Consider the following 27829-nt stretch of genomic DNA (forward strand, 5'->3'; position numbering starts at 1 on the left):
CTTATCACACCCAGAGTCCGATGGTGTCCGCTAGCACACTGGGCATTATGAACACAAGACTTTGACTTCATCCGTGGTCTGATCCTTGTCTCAAATCCACTGAGCAGCAGAGTCAACAGGCGATGGGAGCGGGGGATAGCCAACTACGGGGAGTGTCAACAGGCCACTTGGCTCCAGATAAAAGCTCTGTTTGTTTGGGGAGGCTGATCCCCCTCTCTATTCATCTGAGTCTTGGCCTTTCTGCTACACCATTTTGGACCCGCGGCTGAAGACGACAGATTACGTCTGATCTCACAGGTATTCTCAGGTCAACACCATAAGGTTCATATTCTCACCTCCCGCACTCTATCTAATCACACTCCCTCTCACTCTCCCTCATTCAGTGAATTTCATCCCCTCCTGCGTGCCTCGCACCGACCTTGCTGATTAACATTTTCGGCGCAAATGCGTGTTGTTCCAACAACAGAGTGGTGAGTGCTCGAGATGTAATTAGAATTAAGGATATTGATCACACAAGGCCAGGCGGTGGCGTTATAAATAATAGCTCGCATGAATAAGTGAAAGGGATAGGTGAGCTCTTGGTGATTTATGTACGGACTCCCGTGGTCCGCAGCATAAATCATCAACAGCCATGTTCTTATTGAGTTATGAAGCCCAGGTTGCAGCAGAATAATGGCCAACTCTGTGTCTTGTGCTCATCTGTTCAATCCATAAGATAACAATCTCTGACCAATAAGCAAGCACAGTTGGAAACTCTGATGTACTGAATCAGTTTGTGGAGCTGTGTTGGATATAAATCAGACTTTAAGTCCTTGAGGAATCAAGGTACACACAGGTTGAGTGTATAATGTGTCTGTAGGCTTTTTCACAGTAATTAGAAAACTATATTGAGTGTTATTCCCAACAAGTAATTTAAAAAAACATATATTAAGTAAATCTATTGATGTTTTAGAGAGTGTTAGTTAGTCACCCACCAAGCTGAACATGGTCCAACTGCAGCTGAGTTTTCATGTTCAATTCTTTTCTGATAAATGAACTCCTGTGGTCATTCAAATATTGCCTTTTCCTGTCTCTGTAGTAGCCTAAAGGACGTTGAAAAAAACCACTGCAAAATCTCTAAGGATGGCATAAAAAGTGGCTTGCTGTTCATATATATGAGGTTACATTATTTGGACTTTTATTATTGACATGATTTACATCTAGCTAACAGGCGTCAGACTACCACATTATTTGATACTTTGCTCATAACCTCATTCTTTCTCTAGGACCACCATTTAATCAATACTTTTACTTTTCCTGAAATATCTCAGATATAGTTCAGTTTTTGTTGTGCCTAAAGGATGCATCTTTTTTTTACTTTAGTGATCCTCTGACTTTTCTTGCAATGCCATTGTGAGGTGCACATTTGTGGTTGTGGGCGAAACTAAATCTATCGGTGTACTGCCATAAACGTAGTGTTCATCAATTTTTGTGAGGGTAATTCTGGTTAAACTTTGTGGTAGAAAGATCTGTGGTGTCTATGCTGATGTTCACCACAACATTGTTTTTAATGAAGAGTTTGTGTATGCATGTAATCCTCATACCTGAAATCTCATATCAAAAAGAGCAGCAGACACTTGAAAAATACAGAAAAGGCATGCCGTGTGGAACTCCCCGTCTCTCTGAATAAATCCCACCTCCTGATTAATTCTTCTTTTAAAATCAGTTAGCACTGTGGCAAAACATACATCTACTCTTCAGGGATATGAATGGCCCTCTCAGCTCACTCAGACAATCTAGCCTTGAGCAAGAAGAAGTGGAACTTCTGTCTGAGTTAGGCTGGATGGTGGAGTTGCATGGTACACTTCAAGATACTGTGGAGGACCTGATTTCCTGTTCAAAGTGTCAGAACCTTGGAGTGATTGGTATGCCCCAGGGTATCGAGGCAATGATCCGAGACAATTCATGGAGATTTATTCAAGAAGGCAGCAGGGGATGGACTATCATATTTCTGCCCTGGGCTGGACTGGGCCAATCGCAGACTCAGACCAAGCCCCAAACCCCACCAAGGGTCTTGCCCTGACAAAGTGTGTTTCCATTGCTACAAAATAGCATTAAAAAGTTACAAATGAAGACTGCAGTATGGGAAATTGTGATCACAGCATGAAGTATGATTACACCTTGATTGCCTCTGTTTTGACAGAGGTAACCTATTTCTAACTAAGTGAGATCTTTGCTCATTGTTGCATGGTACCTTGCCCAGCTGTCCATCACTCTCAAAGGTGGGGGCCATCTCCTTGTCTCCCCGGATTGGGTTGTGATGTTTTATCAGGCATGCATACACAGATAACATACAGAGCAAGCATCATGGCCAGGTGTTCACTCTTCTGTAGACTTTTTGGGATCTTTAATTGTATTTCTAATTCATAGACTTAGCAAGAAAAAAACCTTTAATGTTTTTAATAAATCTATTCAGTGTATTCAATTCCAAAACTTTAAGCCTTCCTTCTATTTGCAAATTTTAGTCAGTCTAGCTCAGAATTCCAAAAGTGGTGGCTGGGCCCCTGGTAGGGTTGCAAGCAATGGGGCAGGGGTGGCTGACACCTGAGGGCTGGCACCCCAGGAAATTCAAAACAAAACCTTCAATACTATACTTTAAAATCATTTGTGTTGCCACAAAGAAAAGTTACTAATGAGGCTCTATTACACCACATGTTCACATTCAAACACTGATGGCAGATGATGCTATGAAAAGTGTCCATTTACTAATCCCCCTTAGACCCAAAACCCAAATTTGGGTTCAGGGCCCTATGGACACTTCAACATGGTTGTAGGAGCTAGGGATTGAATCCTCTTCCTTGTGATTGAGGGACGACTAAATCTACCATTGGACCACAGCTTCCCCACAGCTTTTTTTAACGTCACCATTTAACTAATGGTGACAGCTATTGGTAATATATTGACTTTAGCATTAGCTTAAAGCACTTCTGTGCATAGATCCACTCTTCCACCACATGGTAGGGCACAGCTCAACTCTATATGCTCTTTTTTATTTTAAGTTGTCATAAGTTGTGGATAGTATCTATCTCTAAGCACTAAGGGTTGACAAGACAACAACTGACTGGTCATGGTTTGGGGGTTGTACAGCTGCATGTTTGGTTGGGAGAGTAACGAGAGAGAGCAGAGAGTGACAGTGAATATGAGCGGAGGAAAACAGGTGATTAGGGAACTTCATTAGATACAGAACTACAGTGTAGGGAAGCACATTTAGTATAATCATATTCTCTTACAGCTGCAGACTCTTAGTCCTGTTCTCATAATGACTACACATTTGCACTTACCTTAACAATGTAGAGCAAGCTGCTTACACTCAGCCAAAGATTAACAACATAAATAAACCAGCAAGCTATAAAATGGAGAGATTTTTTATCATTTTTTTAACGATCCTTATTGAAGCACAAACTACACAAACTGGTAGACAGGGTGATATTTAACCTGCTCAAGGCTTAGATGGCTATTACAGTCTTGTTATTTCTCTGGACAGAAGCTTGTATTTACAGTTGGCAGGCGTCTAGTTAGAGGCCGTGCCGTTTGTGCTGCATCCTTCACACCCTCCTCCTAAGTGACACTAAGCCTCAGCAACAGGGGACGCTTTTTAACAGGGCCCATGAACAGCCATTACCCTGAGTCTCTTAAGCGCTGTCTGTATGGTGCGCTGACAGATCCGTATCTCTCCTCTATACCTTGTTGCTGCGATCGGCAGGCAGAGGGAGATTTCATCCAACCTGATCAAGCACGGGGAGGAGAAACAACCAGCGCTTTAAGACAACACACATCACAAGCAAACATGTAGCACAAAAAGAGAAGCGCTTTTGGGCATGTGTTGCCTGTGTGGGGTTTACTGTTGGTGATGTTATCTGTCTTTAGTATGAAGCAGTCTTTTTCTGATTCCGAGCAAACACAGCAGTGCCGGCTTAGGTCAGTGTCGACTGCTCCCCTCCATCTTACATTCACAATGTGTTCCAATGACATACACACACCGATCCGAGGAACACACACTCATGCACAGAGATACCTCCCCTCAGCACCCTGACTCTCTGGAGCTGTAGGAAGAAAACCTTTCATCAGACACACTGGAAGAGAAAATATTTTATCCCAAGAGGAGAAAAACAGGAGCTGCAGAAATAGATTTTTGATTTGAAAGTGACAGCAAATAATAGGGCTTGGAAATGAATGTCCATGAATTTGAATCTGTTTCTCATTCCAAAATGCAGATGACTTATTTCAAGACGTTTTAGGGATGGACAGGGTTGAATTTCTACACACAGCGACACCCACACACCTGCAAATGTACACAGAGATACACAATGTGGGCTGGCAAACGCGCATGCACCCAACTAATATATAGATGATCACAGCGCATTTGATACGCCTCTTCATCTCTCAATGTCTCATACAAAACGCCAATTTAATGCTGTTAGGGTCATAACACATTATTTCCAAACCATCTCCAGACAGAGAGCCTGAGTTGCATCATGGGTAGTTTTTATTAAGGGCATCTGCTTCTGTTTTGCATCTTTTTACAACAGGGTAAATGTCTGTGTGGTGATTGGATGCTGTCTTTGTTTAAAAAAAAAAAAAAAAGGGACATGCGACCACAAAACCACAAGTGAACACATACGCTTGCCAACACACAAATGTAGCAAAAAATGCAGATGATGCAAAAAAGGATGAACAAAAAGTCTATCTGTCAGTAAATGATTTGCAATAATAGAATTGTTAAGAAAAAACAATTCCAGCATCCAAATCTCAATTAGTAAATCAGTTTCCTTTCAAAGCCCACCTTCTTACACATCTCTCCGTTCCGTCAAGTTGACAGCTTGTAAAAAAAAAAAATGGAGTTGCCAAATTAAACGCCATTAATTCAACAAATTAATCATGATTTTCACTGACAATGGTGTGCTGTAATAAAAGAAGACTGACACACAAAGCCGGCCACATCACCACTTCCAAATTAACAGTGACTGACACCAGCACCCCCCCCCCCCACACACACACACACACACACACACACACACACACACACACACACACACACACACACACACTTAATTAATGGGAAACAAAACACAACAAGAACATCCATCTAGATACAAGAAAACAAAGAACGGGTCGGCGCGTGTCATTTTGCGTTTGCTGCCTTGTTGACAGTGAAATGCAACACTGAGATTGATAGTGCTTCTAAGTCGGCGCGTGCACCAGCATGCTCGAATGTTTTTCTAGTCTACGAGCTCTTAAGTAGACACCTTACACGCCCCGAGCCCCCTGACATTGAGTTTATAAGCAGATATTATTTTTAGCATTGCTGTCATGTTTCTCTGAGTGACAGCTCCTAAAAGCTTCCACAGGCAAACCCATCTCCGTTTGCACTCTGAAGCCATGTCTTCTTAACAGCGATGACTGGGCTATTATCTTACAAGATGAAAGCTGACGCGCCGCTATGCTTTTCATTTCTGCAAACACCATCGCTTTAAAGCTGGGCTTTTTGATGTTTGATTCGTCCTCTTAGTCCTGCCCGCTCATGTGGCCACAGTCAATATTCAGCGATTATAATAACATCCGATTGTCGGATGTCAGGAGACCTTTTTTTTTTTTTTTTTTTTCTTCTTATCCCTTTTAAACCACACTTGGTCATGAAAGGAATAGCACACAAAAGGACAGAGAGAGGGGAGGAAGAGGTCGGAGAAGCATTTTAGAAAACCACTCCGGAGAAACTGGACACTCCAGGGCACTTTGTCACATCAATTAGGAATTCTATCTGGGCAATGGGATCACGGCCTGCAGGGCACTGGACAGGACAGCCATTATGCATCTTGCTGGTGTATGTGTGTGTGTGTGTGTATGTGTGTGCGTGTGTTGTTGTGTACACGCAGGGAGAGGAAGAACTAATCCTTTGAACTATCGACTTTTGCCTCACTGACCCCTGGGAGAGCTAATTTTAGCCGGTGTTTCACAGTAGCTTTAATTGCCTCACATTGCTAATTTCCTCTTCGCTGACAATGAACAGAGCGGTAGGTGTCCCCCTCTTTTCTTTTCCTCTCTGCATCTCTCTTTCTCACCAACAGTCAGTCATGCAGTCAGGCCTTGAGGCTGTCAGAGAGGGAACAAAGTGACTGGGTGATGAGCCAGACGCCTGTTGTCTGATCACATGGACTGATGCTGTGCCAGACACCACAGCCACTGGCTCACTCAACAAGGTCCCCCTCACAACACAGGAATGTACTCCCGACCTGGGCCTTTTATACTTTCCCCGGCTTCTTTATTCCCCCCTCCTCACTGTTTCAGTCGTTCTCATCTGCTGGTCCCTCTTTTTCCTCCCATCTGTCCCCTTCTGTTTTCTCTCTTTCTTAGCATTTCCAAACACTTGCTTTCTCTAGTTTTTTTCCGCATTCTTTAAATGCAACAAAGGTTGGGATATGCAAGCCCTGCAGTCACCCCTTCTCTTCCTCTTGTTTCTTAATTGTTCCGAGAGTGTGAAGGTAGGATTCCCCGCTGTGAGAAACATTATCGAGACACTCATGGAGAATCAGCATTTTTTTTTAAAACGCAAAAATGAGAATTCAGACAACTGTGCAGAATGTTCCCCTTCTCCAGGCAAAACTCTAAAGACAGAATGATACACACACACACACACACACACACACACACACACACACACACACACACACACACACACACACACACACACACAAACTTGAAGAATGTCATCGACTGGCATTGTTTTGCAGACTTACAGTACATTTGTGTCTGGTTGGCACCCAATGCTACACACAGCTCTGACAGCCCTCATCCATACTGAATCAAATCCTTTGAGGTATGTGTGCGAAACAACTATATTTTTGTTCTATGAATAAGCTGACTTCCCCTCAGATTTGTAGCTCCCAGCTGCAGTGGGCTATGTATAAATCAATGCCTTGGTGGGCTAGAGAGGGAGCAGTTATATTTACTCTGCTTCCTAGCTAGCAGCACTAGCTCTACTAGGGGGGTAAAGGAATTCGATACACACCACTGGAAGGCAAGGGCTTTTTTTGACTCATGTCGAGGAATGGCAGCCCTGCTGATAGGGATAGACTAATGAAGGAGTACCAGTCCAGTCAAGCAAGAAAACACACTGCAAAACATCAACAGCAAATAAAACTGATGTCTGTCATGCACCACAGGCGGGGGAGCGAGAAAAACTGAATTGTGAGCATGGAAACACTCTCATACACAAGAATCAGATCATGGTAGATTCAACATTTGTCCTCACAGATGCCCTCAAAAAATCTGATAAATTTGAATTCTAATCTATAGTGCTTTATTGATTCAGATAAATCACTTGTGTGCTTCTGCACTTCATTTGCAGTCTGTGTCTGCAGCACTGAGTACTGGATTAAGGTTGATGGTAATGAATTATACATGCAGTCTGAAATGTAATTCTCTTCATTAGATGACAAATCTCGTGTTTGAATATTGCATACTGTGGTAATAATACTGCCTTTATCATTGGCCGCTGAAGTCGTGGGGCTGAGGAAAAATAGTCTTGTCATCAGCGTAATGCACCGCTGCTAATTCATTAATTCAACTACCAAATTAAAGTTCAATCAAAAGTAGTTGTTGCGACATTCATTTTAGCACAAGAAAACACGCACTGTCTGCTTATCTCCAGTGAGGAATTGAATGACATGTCTTTTTTGGACTTTTTATGTGTGTGTGTGTGTGTGTGTGTGTGCGTGTGTGTGTGTAAATGTGTAAGTGTGTGTGTTTCTAGGCCCTGAGAAATGAGAGTCGGGTCTGGTTAATAATAGTGGCCGAGAGGGTCTGTTAGCGTAGCCCACTACATCACTCCTTAGCAGGGAGACATCTCCAGGGCTCCATGCTGCCGTGATGGAGTGTTGGAAGGGGAGCAGACTGCTGCAGAGAGCCGCTGATGGAAGGGGATCGGAGGGTTGAAGCAGCGGCGCGGAGAACGGATGAGACACACACAACGGGGAGGCAAAGAAGTGAACAGTTGAACTTTAAAAAAAAAAAAAATTTGTTTAATAATTTTTACATTTAGAAATGACCTGCACCATCTCTGGAAGATAAAGGGTTAAAGGTATCTAGACCAGGTTTGTTTTAATTATTTATTAAAGGTTTATTTTATGCCTTATTAGTGGGACAGGACAGTGGCTAGAGTCAGAAATCGGGGAGAGAGAGAGGTGGGGAACGACGGTAAAGGAGCCACTGGTCGGATTCGAACCCGGGGCCGTCCACCTAAAGGAGCACAGTCTCCATACACGACGCACGCCTGCTAACCACTATGCCATCGACACCTCATCCAGACTAGATTTTAATGCAATATTTATATATTTTTGGAAAATATTTAAATCTGTTTTTCCTATTAACAGTGAGTCTAGACAATTAATGCCACTCTTACAAGAAAACAGGAGTCAGGTGACCAAATGAAAATCTATATCCATAAGTTTTTATAAATATAGATTTGTTCTTTTCCTCTCTGCGCACAGCTAAGCTAACCTGACTCTAGCCCCATCGTTGAAAATCAAATACAAAACAAACATCAAGTTTCTAATCTTACTTGGCAAGAAAGAAAAAGGCAAACAAAACTTCGAGAATAATACTAGCAATATTTAACCAGTTTGGTCCCATTGAGATTAAGAACCTGTTTTTTAAGGGAGACCAAGCCAAGACAGGCAGCAGCAGAAACACAAAGTTATAGACAGAGACACAAAAACAGACACAGTACAATTTACAAAACACAACATTTTACATTAAAATAGAACCATCTATGAGTGAAAAACTGGGAGTCGGCAGTTCAAGCAGACGAGCTAAAAACATTATCATCCAAGAGAATCTGCTTCCATGTCTTTCATTTTAGATTTAAAAACATGTAGGGACACCAGCTCCTTGAGTTTTAAGTCATTCTGCAACAGATTCCAGACTGAGGGTGCAGAATAACCAAAAGCCTGTTTCCCAATTTCTGTCCTAGCGTTTGGGACAGAGAGCATAAAGAGGTCCTGAGAACGCAAGGAATACTGTCCAGTACTCTTCTGCATGATAAAAACACACAGAGAGGAAGCAGACCAAGATTTGTCTTAAATATAAAGATGTGCCAGTGAAGGAGCCTACAGGTCGCTAGAACAGGCCATCCAACCCGAGAGTACAACTCACAAAGGTGAGTCAGAGCTTTACAGTTTGACAGAGACATGGAAAATAATATGGATTTATACATTTACACCTGTGTGTGTCTTCAAATGTGTAATACCTTGTTTCCACAGCAACCCTTTAAAGGGATTCATTATCAGCTGGTTGCAATATTCATCTTTATCCCTCCAGTCTCGGGTTTGTCTTGGTCTCTTAGTGTGGTCTTGACTACAACACTAGTCTGTAGCATGCTTATACAGCCTGCTTTATTTTATTTTATTTATTTTTTCTGTTACTTCTAAAAGCCCCCCATGGACAGGTGTTACCAATTAGCATGTTGCTATAAACACTAAGAGCAGTGCATCTGGGACTTGTGCACGGTTAAATGATACAGCACCAATGTTACTGTATGTCCATGTCAAATAAACAAATTAATAAATACATGTTTGGAGTGTACACACACACACACAAACACAAACACGTCAGTATGTATGTGTGCGCCTGTGTGAGTTTAAACCAACATGCATGGGTAATCATATTTATTTATTTACATACATGTAGATAAAGTCGTTCAGTATCTCAGTCTGTTTGTCATAGCCCCATTATTATAAACTGAAATTCTTCATATATAAAAATATTTTTTTAAAGGAGCAGAAAAACATTAAGTCAATATGAACATACAATTACAACCTATTCAAAAATAAACATTATATTGTTATATTATCTTATTGAAGTACAGTCATAACAGTTTGAGGCTTTGTATATTTCGCCAGCTGTAGCTACTCTTTAAAGAATCCCTAATGTGAACAGTGCCTTGACATCCCTGTCATAATTGAAAAATGATTGATGAGGTCTTCAAGTCTTTCTTGAACTTGTCTGTTTTGTCTTTGTGCTGCTATATTTGTTTGAATCCTCTTCTTTTTTTTTTTATCGGCGTTTGTGAAAATGAAGAATTGAACTGAGGACAATGTCTGGCTGACATGCCGGGGAGAGGAGGATGAGTGTCCTGAAAAAGGATGACTGCAACAGACCAGAGACGGAAAGCGAGGCCAAGCAGACAGACTTAACAGAGAAACACACTGAATAGAATATTGTACTCGAGAGAAAGGGACAGATTTGTATGGATGAGACTGAATGCGGGGAATTATGGGAGGTTTTGAATAGATTTCTCTGAACCAAGACTGCAGTGGGGGAGGACGGAGGAGCTGCAATGATTTGATTCCTTTTTGGACACCGACTGAACACTGTGGATGTCTGAGTCACTTTTTATATATTCTCAAAACGCAGCCTATGTCATTTCTCTTTATCAGCCAAGAGCTAATGGAGATGGATAATGTCATTGGATGGATATGCAGAGACCTCGGTGTTGGAGGGGTCGCAGGAGACATTGAATGTGACCCTCCTCTCGCTTAAAAATCTCCCCCTCCCCTCCAGCAACCTGCTCCCACCTTTGTGCCCCCCTTTCAATCTGCTCTCATTTTAGATAATGAAAGAAGTCTAGAGGGGGAAGCCACTGCAGAGATCACTGATCCACTCTAAGTGAAAACCTATACTCAAGTTAATGTGAATACCCTCAGGGGACAAGGACTTCTAATTGATTAAGCACATTACCTGGATAAGAGTTGAACCCTCCTGTATGAGAGCAGCTCAATATGGGCGTCCAGAAGTGTTCAGCAGATATAGAAGGTTTTTTCATTGCAGCATCTGCTCTGGACTGTACTGCAGGTGTTTTTTGTTATCTGTGGATGTACACGCTCCGTCCACTAGAGGCAGTGTTGGATCAAATATTTCCATCAGCTCCTGCCAGGTTGCCACAGCGGTTGGAGCATGAAGAAAGCATCATGGGGATAAAGCTGCAGCTCAGGGTGGGTTCAAGATGCACTCTTTTTTTTTTGGAGAGCAGACAGGTGTGTGAGCATCAGTGCTTTCCTGTGCTGAAGAACAAAAAAACCCTTCATATGAGCACAATGAGCAGAGATAAATACTCCACTCTTGTTTATGAAGAATTACAAAGTCAACTGAATTACTTTAATTCCCTTCAGAAATGTGGATCTCATAACCTTTTTTTTGGTGGGGGATTTACATCTTTTTCTGTAAACATTGCATAATCAAAGCTTTAAAAGGCTATGTTTCACTCATCACTGTTAGGATTTAAACGAATTCCTTTCACTTCCTTGCAGTGTTGACACAGACGCTGCAGTGATTAATAAAACTTGTCCTCCTTTGAAGATGCTCATGCAACCATCCGCGCTGCTCTGAAACAAGGCGCCACAGTTCAAAATGCTCTTTGATCTCCTGACAGCACAATGGCTTTGTGGAGACGAAGATGGAGACCTGGTGGGAGATGCTTTGGCCCCTTAAAATCCAATAGAGACATTTGACGCTGCTTGACTTTTTGATAAAAGCTTCGTGCCACATTGTATTCAGAGCTGGACCTGAATGCAGATGCACTGTGCTTGGGGAGGTTAGAGCATGTGCTCAGGGTGTCATCAGAAATATTGCTTTGAAATAGTGAAGAATTACCCTGGGTTTTGTAATATCTACACACAGGTAAGTGTCAAAGAGCCAGCAGGAGTTCTTTGAAGATGAAGTCTTTTGTGAATCACCTTCTCTCTGTAGTTCTGAAATGTTGCTGTAATAAGTTGTACTTTACGTCTTAAAAAAGATCGGACTCACTCTGGGCGCTAAGAGTCTTTTTTTTTTTCAGTGCTGACATTTTTTGCAGCGTGACATTTACATTTCTAAATATATTTTTTTAAACACATTATTTTTAATTCTACCCAAATAAATGGAGCATTTTTTGTATTACACCAAAATAACCTACTTCCAACAAGATCTATGATTTTCTATGTATCATTGCATTAGTAATAAGTTATTAATTTAATTAATTAATTGATTTAATTGAATGAAGCTCAAGCCTAAGTTCAGTCAGGAAGATGATATAATTGCCTTCATGATCAGGTCATTCTCAATCATCCTTTTTGCACTCTCACTCACATTTCCGCTGTCATATCAAGCTGTCATTATCGAGCTGTCATTTCTGGGGCTGTCATTGGATAATCAGCTGTCTCGTCAGGGGTAGTCATCTAACCAGTGGCATGGCATTCCTCCCTCATTTTCAGCCTATCATCATTCTGCTCACCTTTTGAACATGATTCTTTCTCTGCCTTAGTTCCTTCATGCTGATGTTTTGTGCGCCCCTCCACCTCCCCATCGCCGCCCGTCGTAGGGTGAATCATCATCCATCAATTCTTCACCCATCAGGTCTCATCAATTCATCAGCTTCACCACCACCACCAGGGTCTGGACTCCATGGGGGGGACTTATTCTGTCAACGCTCAGAATTGTCATTCTCCAAACACATGAACCCCCTATGGAGTCGAAGTGCTAAAGTATTTCAGTCAAGACACATTTCCATGTTATTCATTGTAGTAAATAATTTTCTTAATTCACTTGTCTCTCCTGATTCAAATGTATTAATCAGTTTTTAAAAATTGACTTTGAATATTGATGTTGGAGCCATTATGTTGGTAATACCCTGGGTGATTATTATTTGTTATTTTGCACTCATATTACAGTATGGGTTAACTCAGTCCCTGTTATCTGTACCTGTGTGTGGTTAACTATCTTTCTACCTGTGTAGTAGTGGGAGTCCGGCAGAGTGAGTTTAGATAACTTCTGTTGACCGTTTCTGTTTCTTTCACGTTTTATTTTGACTCTTTTTGTTAATTTTTTTATTTTATTTAACAGTAATGACCCTGCGTTCACTCTACTTCATACTTCACTTAAACTCATTTACGTAGCAGAAAGGAAAATAGTATTTACTCCATCTGTATCTGACAGTAGAAGTCTCTATACTTATATTGCACGTTTAGCTTAAAGGCAGGGTTGGTCATTTTTAGGGTTGGTAATTGTCTTTAGGTCCTGACAGAAATTAATAACTTGTGCTCTGAGAAACGAACAAAGAAAAATTGTCATCTGCAGCAGTTGTAAGCCTGTAAAAACTTTGACCAATGTCTGCAACGAGGAACCAATCTGATGAACCAATCACACCTCCCTGTCTCCCTGCTTGTTTTCTACCCCATGCATGCACGATCCCACACTCAAAGCGCGTCATTGATGACAGAGTTTATACTGACTTTGTTGTTGGCCATTGTGAGTATTAAAATATGTAATATGATAAAGTTTAGTGTTTACTTACCGCTGAATGAGACATGAGACGACCTACTTCCTACACAATGCAAGCGATTTACTGAGGTCCACTTCTGGAGCAATGGCGCTCTTTCGTGTAAGAGAGGGGGCGTGGCTTTTGAGGGAGCACAGAGGGGAGGGGGTGCAGACGCAGCACTGAGGGAATGCTACTTTCAAAATGATGCTAGTTATCGAAAATTACCAACCCTGCCTTTAAATGTTAAATAAATATAATTAATAATTACAATCAAAGTGCCCGATACTATTCATTAGTCTTTACAATCCAGTGCTACTGTTACTGTTGAAAAATCAATAACTTGTTTCTTAAATGCATCTTTCTGATAAACTTAGTCTAACACGGTACTTGAGTTAGCATTTGAACATTTTCCTCAGTTAGATGAGAAGATATCATATACAAGAAAAAACTAATATAGATCCAAATCATGGTACACTAGCCTAAAGATAAGCTAGCCTAGCTCAACCTACAATCATCCTAAAGTTGAGTTGAGTTTGAAGCAGGTTTCCCATGAAGCTTTTAGTGGAGACAGAGAGAGGTCAACAACTTAGCCAAATGAAGTGATGGTACTGTACATCCTCAGTCCTGGCTGATAGACAGCAAATAAATAAAATAAAATAACAAATCTAGATCATATGTGTATTCTCTTCAAAAGTAACAAGCTCTCTTACACAAACCACTACAGGCTTTACCTCTTCAAGCCCAAACCTAACACAATTTCAGGCAATTATTACTTCTTTTGAAAACACGTTTACAGTGGGCAGCTTTGAATACAAACAGAAAACCTCTGGGTTAGAGATTATACACATCCACTCTCAATGAAATGAACATTAAAGTTATCGTGCAAAGGCTTCTCTACCTGTGAGGCTGTAGCTGTTAGGTTATGTTGTCACGCTGCAGTGTTATGACAGTGTCAGATGAACTTTTGTCTACCAATTCCCTGGTTGGTTTTTAAGCTTGGCCACAGCCCGTGCCCTTTTTTTATGGGCTTGTAGATTACTGGGAAACACATCAATCTCCTGTGGATGCGATGCTGTACGTCTTCCCCCTCTGCGCCGGGTGACCCCATTGCCCTCCCTCTAGTGTCCACTGGGTTGCTCATGTCTGCTTCCTGAACCTCCGCTGCCCTAGTTATTAAAGAGCACTGGGCGATATCCACCCTTGTCGTTCCGTCTTCCTTCCTCTCTCTATTCGCCCTCGCTCACTTTGTTCTCTCTGCCTCCTTACTCAATGTATCTATTTCTCTGTTCATTCACCTAGAATAGAAGTGGAGATTGCTGTTGTTCTATTCCTGCACCACCGCTGCTATCTCATTGTGACACACATACATCCCAGTATCTACTGGTTACACACCACTTCAGTACCTGCAGAACCTGTATGACAATTACCAATGGGAAGTTTTATTAATTGAAATGTATTTATAATTCTCATCAGTAATCATGATCCCTTTCCGTTGTTCTCGTTCCATCAGTCACTGTGGAGGCTGGCCCACAGGTAGAGAGGTTGACTAATTAATGAACGAGAGGTTGCTTGTTCATTCCAGATGGAGGGATGTGCTCCGGCAATGAACTCCAATAGAAGCCGTTTTTTTTTCATCAAGGGTTTTTTTACTCCACCTCAGGCACATTCATCTGTGAACTGCTGTAGGTACAACATGATGACATGAAGTTAGGACAGGATCGTTTGTTTCATGATTTCACGATCAAAATAAAAAAAATTGCTTTTGGATCAGATGACCACAGGTGAAAGAAGTCCTTCAAAGAGACAAAACCTGAACAGGATATAATCTCTTGATGCCAGCTGCTACACACAACTGTGTAGCACAGAGGTAAATAATCAATGGACAAGAAGAAACAACTTCTGCTAATCCTGCATGTATAGGATTATATACTCAAGTAAATCACATTAAAGACATCACGCTATGTTACTTGGACAATGTTAATTTAAAAGATAGATTAGAAATTGACACATTGTCCCGATCTGGTAACCAGCTGCATGATATTAAAATGTTTGATGTTTATTCATGCTCGGTCAAAGACTTGACATGTCTGGGTGTTAAAGCGTGTATATACAGACTGAATGTATCTTTGAAGGTGCAGCATTAACCTTGTGCTAAATATTCACTGTGGATGAGGTCAGCAGCATCCTCTCAGACCTCCTCTTCATTATTTTATTAGTGGAGATTGAGTCAGCCTCGATACAGGTGAACTGACATGTAGCCCAAAGGATGATATCTTTACCTTGGCAGCATGTACAGAGCATAAGCACAGAATAATACCAATAGCAGGTGAAATGGGACATATATTCACCTGCATCTCAAAGGGAACAGGGGTTTACAGTAGACTACAGGAACACCAGCCAACAGCTCGACAACAAGCTACTACAAAAACATTTCCCTGTGACTCAAAAACAATAGACAAACTCTTGGTTCTCTCAGTCAAAGCCAACAGTATGTTTACAAAAACAACAACAACAACAACTGAGAGCTCTGCCAAATCCTCAGTAACAACATGAATTACCTGCTGGGGGTCCTGACAAAGGCCTCCTCACACCCCTGTTGTCACCCCCTCCTCCCTTTTATTTTGTTGCAGTAGAATGTATAAATCACGATCATCAGTGTTCAAGTGATAGCAGGATTTTTTCTAATTTCTCTTACTGATCCACCTTTTTGCATGTTGGTACTTTATAATACCTTTGATTGGTATTTTAGTTCAGCTCCATTCTTGTTGTCTTAATTTACTTTCCTTCTGCATGAGATACGACAAAACATTAGTAGCATTACAGGCCATTGGAAATGATGGTTGGCGCCATCCAATGTGCCTTACAGTCTACAGTAGTAGCCTATTGGTAGTTTCTGATGTTACCAAAAACAGGGCTAGTTGGTGGACAGCCTGCCTGAACGTCCAAACCCCCTCGTTCCCTATCGTCCTATCCTTCTTCTTGCATCTTATCCCATCTCCCCCTATCCCGTTTTCAAGCCTGGCTCTGTATTGGTAAATGGTTGTTTCGAATTGAGCCTGGATTTGCCCAAGACCTCAGCCTCTTAAAAGGACATTTTATCTTGCCACTGTAACTATTGCTTAAATGTTGCTAAAGTGCTCATGATGGATTAAGCTGGATCATTTTTAATAATAGCAATGAGTAACCTTTTACCTGTTTTTTGTAAAGTGTCTCGAGATAACACTTGTAATGAATCGGCGCTTTACAAATAAAGATTGATTAATTGAATAATTCAAAGTCCTACACCAAGTGGGCAAGGGATTACATTTATTTAATGTTCTGCTTGTCTCTGTCTTGTGACCCATTTGCCTGATAGTCAAGTTTCCAGTCTGCGCCTGCACATCACTCTTCAATCACTCTGAGTCTTTCCAGTAACAAAGCAGAACATTTGGGGGAATCTGTGGGATTGTTTTCCTTGCTCTGGTTCTGTTTGCCTTCTCTTTTATATTTGAGTTTTCACTTTATGTCCAAACTGTGCAAACTTTTCCTCTACCATTCGCAGCCTAATTTGCTTACAAACTGCTGATTGCTCTGGCAGTTGCTATTACCGTGGCTGTTCTGCTGGATTTCATCCTGAAAGCTGTTGGCATTATGGGATGTTAAAAGTTTAGTGCCAGGCTTTACATGATGTGCTAATGAGCAGCACGGTAAGTGTGATGAGTTGGAGCAGTTGATCCATAGAAAACGGAACGTCTGTAGTTTTACAGTGTTGCTGTGCCCGTGGCAGTGTGATAATGTTGAGACGGGCGGGTATTAAAAAAACCTTTCAGGTGATCGAATAACAACCAGACAGCAAAAAAATAAAGGATGTAAACACACACAGAATGCAGTGAAATTCATTCGCCCAAATCACATTTGAGAAGAGTGTGACCTCATTGTTGGTGTGAACACAGTATATGTGTTTAATGTTTTATAGGACTCCTTCTTACTTCAAACTGCTGTCTTGCTTGCTGGTACTTCACACTTGTAAAGTCAGTCAATTGTTGGTAGCAGGATTGTAAAATCTTCCCCTTTATGTGCACGGTTACAGTTTTCTTTTTACAGCAGCCTACCTCCACCAGCCTGGCACTGTTAATAAATGGAAGTCCTTTGAACCAGCAGCAACCTGCTTCCCTCCTAACCCCCGATGTTCACTTCAATGGATCTGCTTTTGATTTCTTGAAGCCCTGGGTGTCACTGCATCGGATTAAGCAAAGGACTGCTTGAACAGGGCTGATGGCGAACTTGCTGCTCCCTCTTCCTTAAGTCTGCACTTTTTAATGAAGATCCTCCTCTCCTAATAGAGTCCTCCTGCACTCCCATCAATTCAAATGCTCTTAACCCCTCCTCCTTATTCTACCCAGCTTTTTCCCCCCACAACCCCCCTCCCCTTCCCCTCCAACAGTCACTCTCTTTTACTCCTCTGCTGTTTTAATTGCTTGAAGGTCATTGACAATAATGTGACAACTTATTAGAAACCCCATCTGATGCCACTGATTTTATACCTCACTTTGCCACAGCGCTTGGTTTCCAGGCAATTACTGAGCATGCTATTTATTAATTTCACGGTTCACAGAGCATCACACGCTATAAATAGTGAAGGATGATAGCTCAGTCATTCACAATGTCGGTGGGCTCTTATCGATTTGGAGTGAGATGCTCGGGCGGGATGGAGCCTTCATCTTTGGGGACTTAAATACTGGAGAGATGGAAATGCACAGGGTGGGGGAAAGAAACAATCGCAAAAAAACTGACAGTTCATCAGCGTATGTGAGCTTGTTTAAATGCCCACGCTGCTGCTGCGCGCTTTAAAAAAATTTCATTGTAATAACACAGATAGAAGAAATACCTAACTTCACGGTCTGCCCTTTTTATTTCCACAGGAATCCATTTAGCGCCAAAGATAGCTGACATCCCCATACAAGTGTTGTACAGCACTAACAGTACAAGTGCCGAGACCAATTATGTGTTGTTTCCTTGAAGCAAGACAAGAGACTCGCAGCTCTGCAGTTCGCCATGCTGTTCTTCCAGAATGCTCTCGCCGTGCCAAAGTAATGTGTGTCTGTGTTACGAGAACCATTTAACCTGTCAAGGCAAGGGTTTTGGTGAGTGTTCGGAAACAATCCAACAAATTAGAGAGAGACGATTTCCTCAGCCAAAAAAAAGACTGACTCGTGCATCTTCGGCTAAGTAATCAAAAAGGGTCGATCCCTTATAATAATAAATCCAGCCGTGCTGTGCATGCTGGGTTGAATTTCCAGAGCCTCAAACGCCTGGCCCAAATGGAATTTTTTATTTTTCCTGCATTTGCAAGACATATAAATAGACCTTGTTTGTTTTCCCCCCAAAGTGTCCTCAAATGCTTATTCCACACAGCCTCCAGCTTTTTCTTTTTCAAGTCTCACTTCACATGAGTGCCTCTCTCACATCTGCAGCTCGCGCTTCTGCCTGAAGGTGTGAAAAAAGCAAGGGAACATGCACAGGACTCTGACCTTTTTAAGTCAACAGCATAAATGTTGACTCCGGCTGTCACTGTTGTCTTGTTATCATCTCTGAGCCACAACACAGCAAATGCAAGCGTCTCTCTTTTCACACTGATGTATGGTGTTGATCAAAAGACCTTTTAGCTTATGTTCCTGGTATAACCAACAGGGTGCTTACAGATAATTTTTTGCCAAAGAAAATCAGAAAATAAGGTTGATAGTTTGTCTGTCCAATCAGAATACAGCCTCATGTTTCTATATAACAGCATGCAGGTACAGTGAAGCACACAGCAGTGTAAATCAAGCTGCCGAGCACTTAGTGTGTTGACAGCATGTTGGGATACACTTGTGCTTCAAAAATCCCACTTTAATGGCTTTGTATATGAAGCCATATATCTGATGTGTTAAAGTCCTCCTCGAGGGCCTGTGTGCGCCACACTCCCTTTGTGTTTTCATCACACAGCTCCAGCCGTAAAGGCCTCCCTGCTAGAGGCTTTTCTGATTGAGAAGACGATGGCTCCCCTTTTTTTTTTTACGGTCCGGAGTGCTCTGAACTTTACGAGGAGCGACAGAGGTCCTTCTGTCCCGCAGCTCCCAGCAGAAATATCATGTTTGTTTATCTCCAGAGAGAATTTATTCTGTGGATTCATTGGCTGCATGGCACTCCTGCAACGGCTGAAGGAATTCGATTTTCTCTGTATTTATTTGCTTCATTTTTTCCTCCTGTGGAAGAGTAGTCTCTCGTATGATACCACGGGAAAACTTCCTACCTCCCCCGCTGTGGTCCCCTGAGAAACGAGATTAGGAAGAGAAAAGGGGAACAGGAGATAGAGGACAAGGGACATAATAGAGTTGTTATTCATTGTAATCTTGCTTGTCCTGTTGTAGCTCTTTTGCTTTCACCTTCAAAAAAAAAGGTTATTATATTTGATAAACATGTCAATGCAGGCTAACATTAGTGACCATATTTGAACAGCAAGAACAGTTAAAAGTTTTTTAAGCAGGTTGCTTTAAACTTTTTGGACTATAATTGGATATATTTATAAAGCTTCACAAAGGGACACAAATATGCAGCTGTTTCCAGGCATGAGTTGATGCTTATAATTCAGATGGATTGTGCAATATATTACAATTACAGAGCTGAAAACAGGCAAGCGCAAACCCCTGCTACCATGAACGATCTATTCCGACTTATTACAGAGGTTTATGATTTGAGACGGATGTGACTTGATGTGGTCTTAGTTTCATTAAAAATGACATTGAGAAATGATAAAGTGCTGGGGATAATGTGTGTGCTGGCAAAAGTGTGCACACGCCTCCCTCTCCCTGTGCAGGTCATCCGTGCTGAATGGCTTCAGAGGAGAGTTGGCCGAGCTGTGAAGTGGCTCACAGACCTGTGAAATGAAATAAGTAAAGGATACTAAAGCAGGTGGCCAGCTGTGATTTACCATGGAACATAACTCAAACAGAAGCTTCTCTTAATCCCTCAGTCTGCCAACAACAGGAAACCCAAGCAGCCTGAATGTACAATCGATAACCGCCCCATGTGTTAGTCTCAATTGGTTTGGTTCAGCGGTAGAAGAAGCCCAAGGAGCTGGTGTCAGGGCTGCGGGATGGGGGGAGAGCACAACACACCTTTCCCATTTTCTTATTCTTCCTGCAGTTTTTCACGCATCCGATGTGCAATCAGCTTGACGTGTGACCGCTTGGCATCATGTGTCACATGGACGGCCCTGCAACCACAGGGAAGAGACCCCTTTGCGTGACACAATTTTCTGGAAGCACAAGGTCGCATGGACTTTGCATGTAGGTCACATGGCCCTGCATGTCCCTCACTGTGGTTCAGCTGCACCAGAAGCCACAGAGGGAGGGCATGATCAACCACCAGAAAATTGTTAGGTCTTTTTTTTTTATGTGCAGAAATGTAACACATTCCTCTGGAAAATAAACTCTTAGTTTCAGGCAGATTTTTCTTCTCACCTGTGCCCACATGTACACGTGCAAAAACATAATGTTGCTAGGCTGTTAGCGGCTACAGCTAACATCTGTACAGTTGATGCATTGGCTGCTTGTGGAAAATAAACACAGATTGCAAAAACAATCAATCTTGTTTCATATTCCCTTCAAGGCAGGCTGTAAATTAAGATGGACAGGAAGCAAGCAATTTCCAGCAAGTTGTTTTGTAGCCTTTTAAATTTCACTGAATTCTCCAGACATTCAGAACATTTGCACAATAAACGCCTCCGTCAAATACCTGAGTTATTATCAGCTGCCATTCAACACGAGGACGTAAACACATTGAAATACCTTCCTGTACTATTGACAACGGTTGCTTCAGTAAATGCTGTTGATTATTCAGGTCTTTAAAACTCTAATGTGAGACAGGCAACAGTATGACAATCAACTCAATGAACTGGAACACTTGCAGCTCCGGTAAACCTTTTTTGTATGGTGTACAAATCATGTAAACAAGATTAGTAGGTTTTCAATATCTCTGTGCTTCTGTGTTACATTTTTAGTGTTCAATAATTGGGCTTTAGTACTCGACTCCCTTAATTTGTTTTCCTGAATAAGTTCAAAAACCCTTCCCTCCATTCATGGGAAATAAATGGAAATGATAGAAAACCTTTTTTAAAACAAGGATGAGAAGAGCTAATTGGCTACAGTTAAAGGACCAATCAATAAGATATCTACTGAATTCAATCATAAAAGGACCTTACATTATCATCAGACATTAATGAAGCATGTTGAAGTGCTGGCTTCCCTGACAACAATGCAGCAGCCAGTATGTCCTCCTCCTGTGAAGAGAGTGGAAGGAGAGGGGTCTCAAGCAAAATGAAAGCAATATATAAACGATAACTTCCTGATTTACCTTAAAAGTATGTCTGCTTTGTCCCTCATGTACTTTAAGCCAATGGAAAAACAACAATTCTAAGGCTGTTATTATGTTTCCATTTTTAACATCACAATGTCAGAACCAGAGTGCAGCACAAGTATTTCAATGTTGCACCAATGTTCCATACTGTGACCTGACTCAGCGTCTGCTTTAAAATATCCTGAGTGCTGTATATACAGTGTGTTCTTTGAATCTTTGAAGAAAGTTAAAGGTACTGTACAATATGTTCTTAGGTCACTGTATGACTACATTGCAACCCCTTCATAATAATATAATTATATTAAATGTCCAAGATCTAGATATTTACTGAATTAAATCATTAAAGGACCTTGCATTATCATCAGGCATTAAGGAAACATGCTATGTTGAAGTGCTGTCTTCTCTGACAACTATGCAGCAGCCAGTATGTCCTTCTAATTTTCCATTCCTGTGCAGAATGGTCTCTTTTTGTTTTGACCAGGTCAGTAGGTAGGTTTAAGGCACCCCCACATGGTTGTTTTGGACACCCCTGGGTTTGACAATGGCAAACCAAAAGGTGTTGCAGCGATTGAAGAGGGGAATCAAACTGGTTCAGATAATTGACTCTACCGACCTAAAAAGCCTCAGCATTTTTCGAATAAGCTCCACAACTAGAAACATGGTAAAACTTGAGATGCTTTTGAAAAATGGAGAGAGGTTAAAATGCAGAAAGGTTTCTAGACCGATGCAGAGCTGGCTGAAGCTTTAGTGTCCATGATATTTAAGATTTAAGATTTACTTTATTGATCCCTGCAAGGGGAAATTTCTGTTTTTACACTCTGTAAGTCATGCAACACACACATAGGCTTGGGGGGAGACACCTCAATAGAGATCTGCCCGTTCCCCTTCAAAAAAAAACAAAAAACATTTGACTGATGAACAAACAGTAAAGATCCCTGAAGTCAGCTCAGTCCTCAGCAGAACAGCCAGAACAGTTGGTCTGAAGCAGAAATTCATGGCTATGGAAAGTTTTAGGTGCATCTCCTCTCACTATTCCACTCCTAATGGAGCTCAGTGTAAGTTCAAGCAGGAAGACTGGTTATATTCTCTCACACATTCATTCAATTTCTTCATTCTACTAAGCCACTCCCTCTCTACCACTTCCTCCGTCCCCCTGCTCTGGTGATAACCTGATTTGGGGTGTTTACTGTTTAAGTAATAATACAACCCGACTCTACTACAACCTCTCTCAACCAATCTTCCTGCTGCTGTCAAATTTAAAATCTGTTTCTCTCTTCCACAGTCAGTTTGTCATTTCGTACTGATTCTGCCATTCCAGCTCAGCAGAGTTCAGATACAGCTTCAGAAACCAGCTCCTCATTACATCCTGCATTCTTCTGTCACCACCATCACCAGGGTCTAGACTCCATAGGGGGGTATCCTACCCTGCTGTCGGCCTCATCACCCCTCTGAGTGCATGAAGTCATCTTGATGGAGTCTAATCCCCAAAGACTTTGCAAATTTATTTCCTAAATTGTTAAATAAATAATTGTTCAATTGTCTCTCCTGATTGAACTCTGATTATCCCGCAGAATGCTGCAGAAGCTGCATTTGTCTGAGCTGCTAACATTATGTTAGACCGCTTTCTTTTATACTTTCAAATAAGTAATTCAAACCAAACTTCTCAGAATATGAACATAAGTCAGTATGCTATGTTTTAAGTAACCAGTCTATCTTTATTTATACAGCGCCAATTCACAAGACACTTTTTTTTTACTTTTTTTGTATTTTTACTTTTTTTTTTTTTTTTAACAAAAAGCAGGTTAAAGACCTTACTGTTTGCTATATTAAAAATAGAAATATAAAACAAGTAAAAAACCATGTTTTTAAAAACATATTTGACATGTATATTACCATAAACCATCTGTGAACATGGAGGATGCATTGCAGCGTGTCACCACTAGGGGATTTTTGCTTTCCTTTCAGAGAGAACTGTCATATAGTTCATCTTCCCGTACAGTATATCAGACAATACAATTATACTCTTTATAGTTAACTCTACTGCACTAACACCTCTGGTTAAAATATTTCCCAAAAATCCACCTGCTTTATATGTGGAAACAACAACAAGCAATTACTTCATATCAAACATTTTTGCAGTCTTTCCGACTCCAGCAGGAGTGCAAACGATTAATGAGTGTGTCGTCTGCAATTTTCGGAGCAGCAGGGGCTGTTGAGAAATTTTGGCTCTCGGTCCAGAGCAGGTTACAAAGTTGTTAAGCTTCTCAGGAAATTGCAGCTGCAAAACGTTTTTGTGAGTTTGTTTTTCATATGCCAGTACAAAAAAAGGAAGGTGCTTTTTTTTTTCTTCCCGTTATTTTCCGAAATAATAAGGAAAATTGTTAAAATAACTTCAAGAAGTATTCGTATAAAATACTTATGATTCCCCGATTATAAACACAATCATTCCCATACACAAGTCAAATGCGCAAATTGAAATCAGCATTTAAAACTCCTAAAACTGTTACTGCTACTTCCTTTGATCTTCTTCATATTGTAAATCCAATGGCAGGAGCTGCTGCTGAGTGGATGCATTGTGAGACAGGTACCTGTAGCTGGACTATAATTGTCCCCCAGGGGCACTTCCACTCTTTCAGCTAGGTAAACGCTTCGTTGCTGTAAGCCTATTGTGAATTATATCAAAGGAAATTAGATTAAAGCAATTGGATTTTCATGGTAAATTACTCTTTACCCCTCAAATGACCCGCTGAATGAGAGAGCGGAGCCACCGGCTGATTTAAGTAACTGTAAACTAGCGTGTCATGCTATGTGTTTTTCCCAGCGGACACCACAGGGAGGGAGATGAGATTATTTTAAAGAGATTCTTCACTTCCCCTTAATTGACAAACAAACAAACACAAACAGCACAGTGATAGTTCAGGGATTTTGCCTTGTAGGAAAATGGCCACAGTTCTTTGTTTTCATCGCGTGCAGTACACCAGGAAGTTTGTGTTTGAAAAAGCTTTTCTGTTTTGTTTGTCTTGGAATGAAGTGGTGGTAATGGATGCACCACTTGATCAGCAAGCGACATGAGCAAAATAATTTGCCATGAAAGTGACTTTTCATTTGCTGGCAGCACACATAACCACATTACACGCTAAAGACAAGAAAAGCAGAAAGACAAAATTAAGGGTTGTTTTCTCTGATAGCTGCGTATCTAATTTGCATGACTTTGCATAATATAGTCCATAAAGGTAACAATATTCATAATGTGACAGCCAAATCACACTTTCCCTGATAGGGCATCAACATTAATTTTACCTCAGCTGCAAGGTAAAACAAAAAAAACACAGACTCCATGTTTAGGACCAAACACCGAGAAGATACAAAGGAACAAAAAAGTCAACTTATTTGAGTTTTGATCGTTTCTGCAGTCTCTCAATTTCATGATTCAACATGAAATTGAATTTTTTTCAACAACAAAATTCTAGACATCAGAGACAAAATTAGTAACCTCCTGCCCTTACCTGGTGCAGATACGTCTGATATGGCAGAGACAGTTCCAGGACCTGATATTAATCTAGACTGTTTTTCTCCAATCGACCTTTCAGAGCTAAATTCAATTATTTCTGCATCGAAACCGTCAACCTGTCTTTTAGACCCAATCCCAACCAAGCTGTTTAAGGAAGTCTTTCCCTTAGTTAGCATTAGTCTATATTAGATATGATCAATATGTCTTTACTGGCAGGCTATGTACCACAGTCATTTAAAGTAGCGGTAATCAAACCTCTACTCAAAAACCCTGTCTAGATTCAGGAACTCTAGCAAACTATAGGCCTATATCCAACCTTCCTTTTATCTCAAAGATCCTGGAGAAGGTGGTAGCTAATCAGCTGTGTGACTTTCTCCATGACAACATTTTATTTGAGGAGTTTCAGTCAGGATTTAGAGTCCACCATAGCACTGAGACTGCACTAGTTAAAGTTACAAATGATCTACTTCTAGCTTCAGACAGGGGACTTCTGTCTGTGCTCGTCTTGTTAGATCTTAGTGCTGCTTTTGACACTATTGACCATCAGATCCTATTATACAGACTAGAACATTTACTTGGAATTACAGGGACTGCTTTAAGTTGGTTTGAATCCTTCTTATCAGGCCGATCTCAGTTTGTACATGTTAATGATAAGTCCTCTATGCACACCAAAGTTAGCCATGGAGTTCCACAAGGTTCAATGCTTGGACCAATTCTCTTTACATTATATATGCTTCCTCTGGGAAATATTATGAGGAAACACTCCATACAGTTTCATTGTTATGCAGATGATACTCAGCTTTATGTATCAATGAAGCCCGATGGCACCAGTCAGTTATGTAAGCTTGAAACGTGCCTTAAGGACGTTAGGACCTGGATGACCAGACATTTTTTGCAACTTAACTCAGACAAGACTGAAGTTATTTTTGCTAGGCCCTAAAAACCTCAGAGAGACTTTTTCTAGTGATGTGACTGTCCTTAATGACATCAGCCTGGCATCTAGCACCACTGTTAGGAATCTAGGAGTTCTATTTGATCAAGATATGTCCTTTACCTCTCTTATCAGGCAAGTTTCAAGAACAGCCTATTTTCACCTTGGTAATATATCCAAGATCAGGAATATCCTGTCGCAAAATGATGCAGAAAAACTAGTTCATGCATTTGTTACCTCCAGGTTGGATTATGGTAATTCTCCTTTGTCAGGGTGCTCTGGTAAGTCTCTAAAGACTCTTCAACTAGTCCAGAACGCTGCAGCTCGTGTACTGACTAGAACTAGGAAAAGGGACCACATTACTCCTGTCTTGGCTTCTCTGCACTGGCTCCCTATACAGTCTAGAATAGAATTTAAGATCCTTCTTCTCACTTACAAAGCTCTAAATGGCCAGGCACCATCTTATCTTAAGGAGCTACTAGTGCCGTACTGCCCCTCAAGAACATTACGGTCCCAGAATGCAGGCCTGCTAGTGGTACCTATAATCTCTAAATATACTATGGGAGGTAGAGCCTTCAGTTATTGGGCTCGTCTCCTCTGGAATCGTCTTCCAGCCGGGGTCCGGGAGGCAGACACAGTCTGTATTTTTAAGAATAGACTTAAAACTTTCCTTTTTTGATAAATCTTATAGTTAGGGCTGGTGTAGACCAGCTCCTAGTTATGCTGCTATAGGCTTAGACTACCGGGGGAACTGGCACCTTGAGCTCCTCTCTCTCTCTCTCTCGCTCTCTCTCTCTGTGCATATACAGTACATCATATTACTGCATGTATCTATCTGTAAATTTCCGTCACTAACCACCTACTTTCCTGAGAGCTCTTGAGCTCTCTTAGGCTCCTCGAGATCGTTGGTTGACGGCCTGCCAGAACTACCCCCACCCCCCCGCTCACTATCCCTCTTCTTGCATTTTATCCTATCTTTCCCCCTATCCCCTTCCAAGCCTTTTAATAAGGCAGTTTCTTCTTACCACTGTAACTTTTGCTGCTTTGCTAAAGTGCTCATGATGGATAGGCCGGGTCTTTGTAATATAGCAATAAGTAAGGTCTATTACCTGCTTTTTGTAACATAACAATGAGTATGGTCTTTTTACCTGCTCTTTTGTAATGTTAAAAGACAAAGAGTAAACTGCTTTTTGTAAAGTGTCTCGAGATAACACTTGTTATGAGTTGACGCTATACAAATAAAAATTGATTGATTGATTGATGATTCAACTCAGTCATTTCTGCTGCAGGGACAAACTGTTCAGTCTTTAATTCAGTACCATTAGATAATTATATGTGAGAATTGAACTGGTGTTAAGAGAGGACTTTTTTGTTCAGAATATAACTGAGTTTCTTTTTTGTGTTTTTCATGCAATGACACCTTTTTATTAACATTTATTCTAATTTAATTTTGGTGTATGACATTTTCTTCTGACAAAATGTTGTCGGAATATCTGAATCTTCAATTTCTCTCATTGATTGTCTTCCTCTTTATCCTCACAGAAAGTCCATCTAGGCGACATGACTGTGTTCAAATGAGCGTGAAATTTGGAGCATTCTGGCATCTTGGTGAGAAACAGAAGACTAATTACCTCCTGAAATAATTTAATGTCAGCCCTGGTGTGGTTTCCCCCCTCAGCAG

The sequence above is a fragment of the Labrus bergylta genome, chromosome 9 (assembly GCF_963930695.1).
Source record: "Labrus bergylta chromosome 9, fLabBer1.1, whole genome shotgun sequence".
In the NCBI taxonomy this organism is placed as follows: Eukaryota; Metazoa; Chordata; class Actinopteri; order Labriformes; family Labridae; genus Labrus; species Labrus bergylta.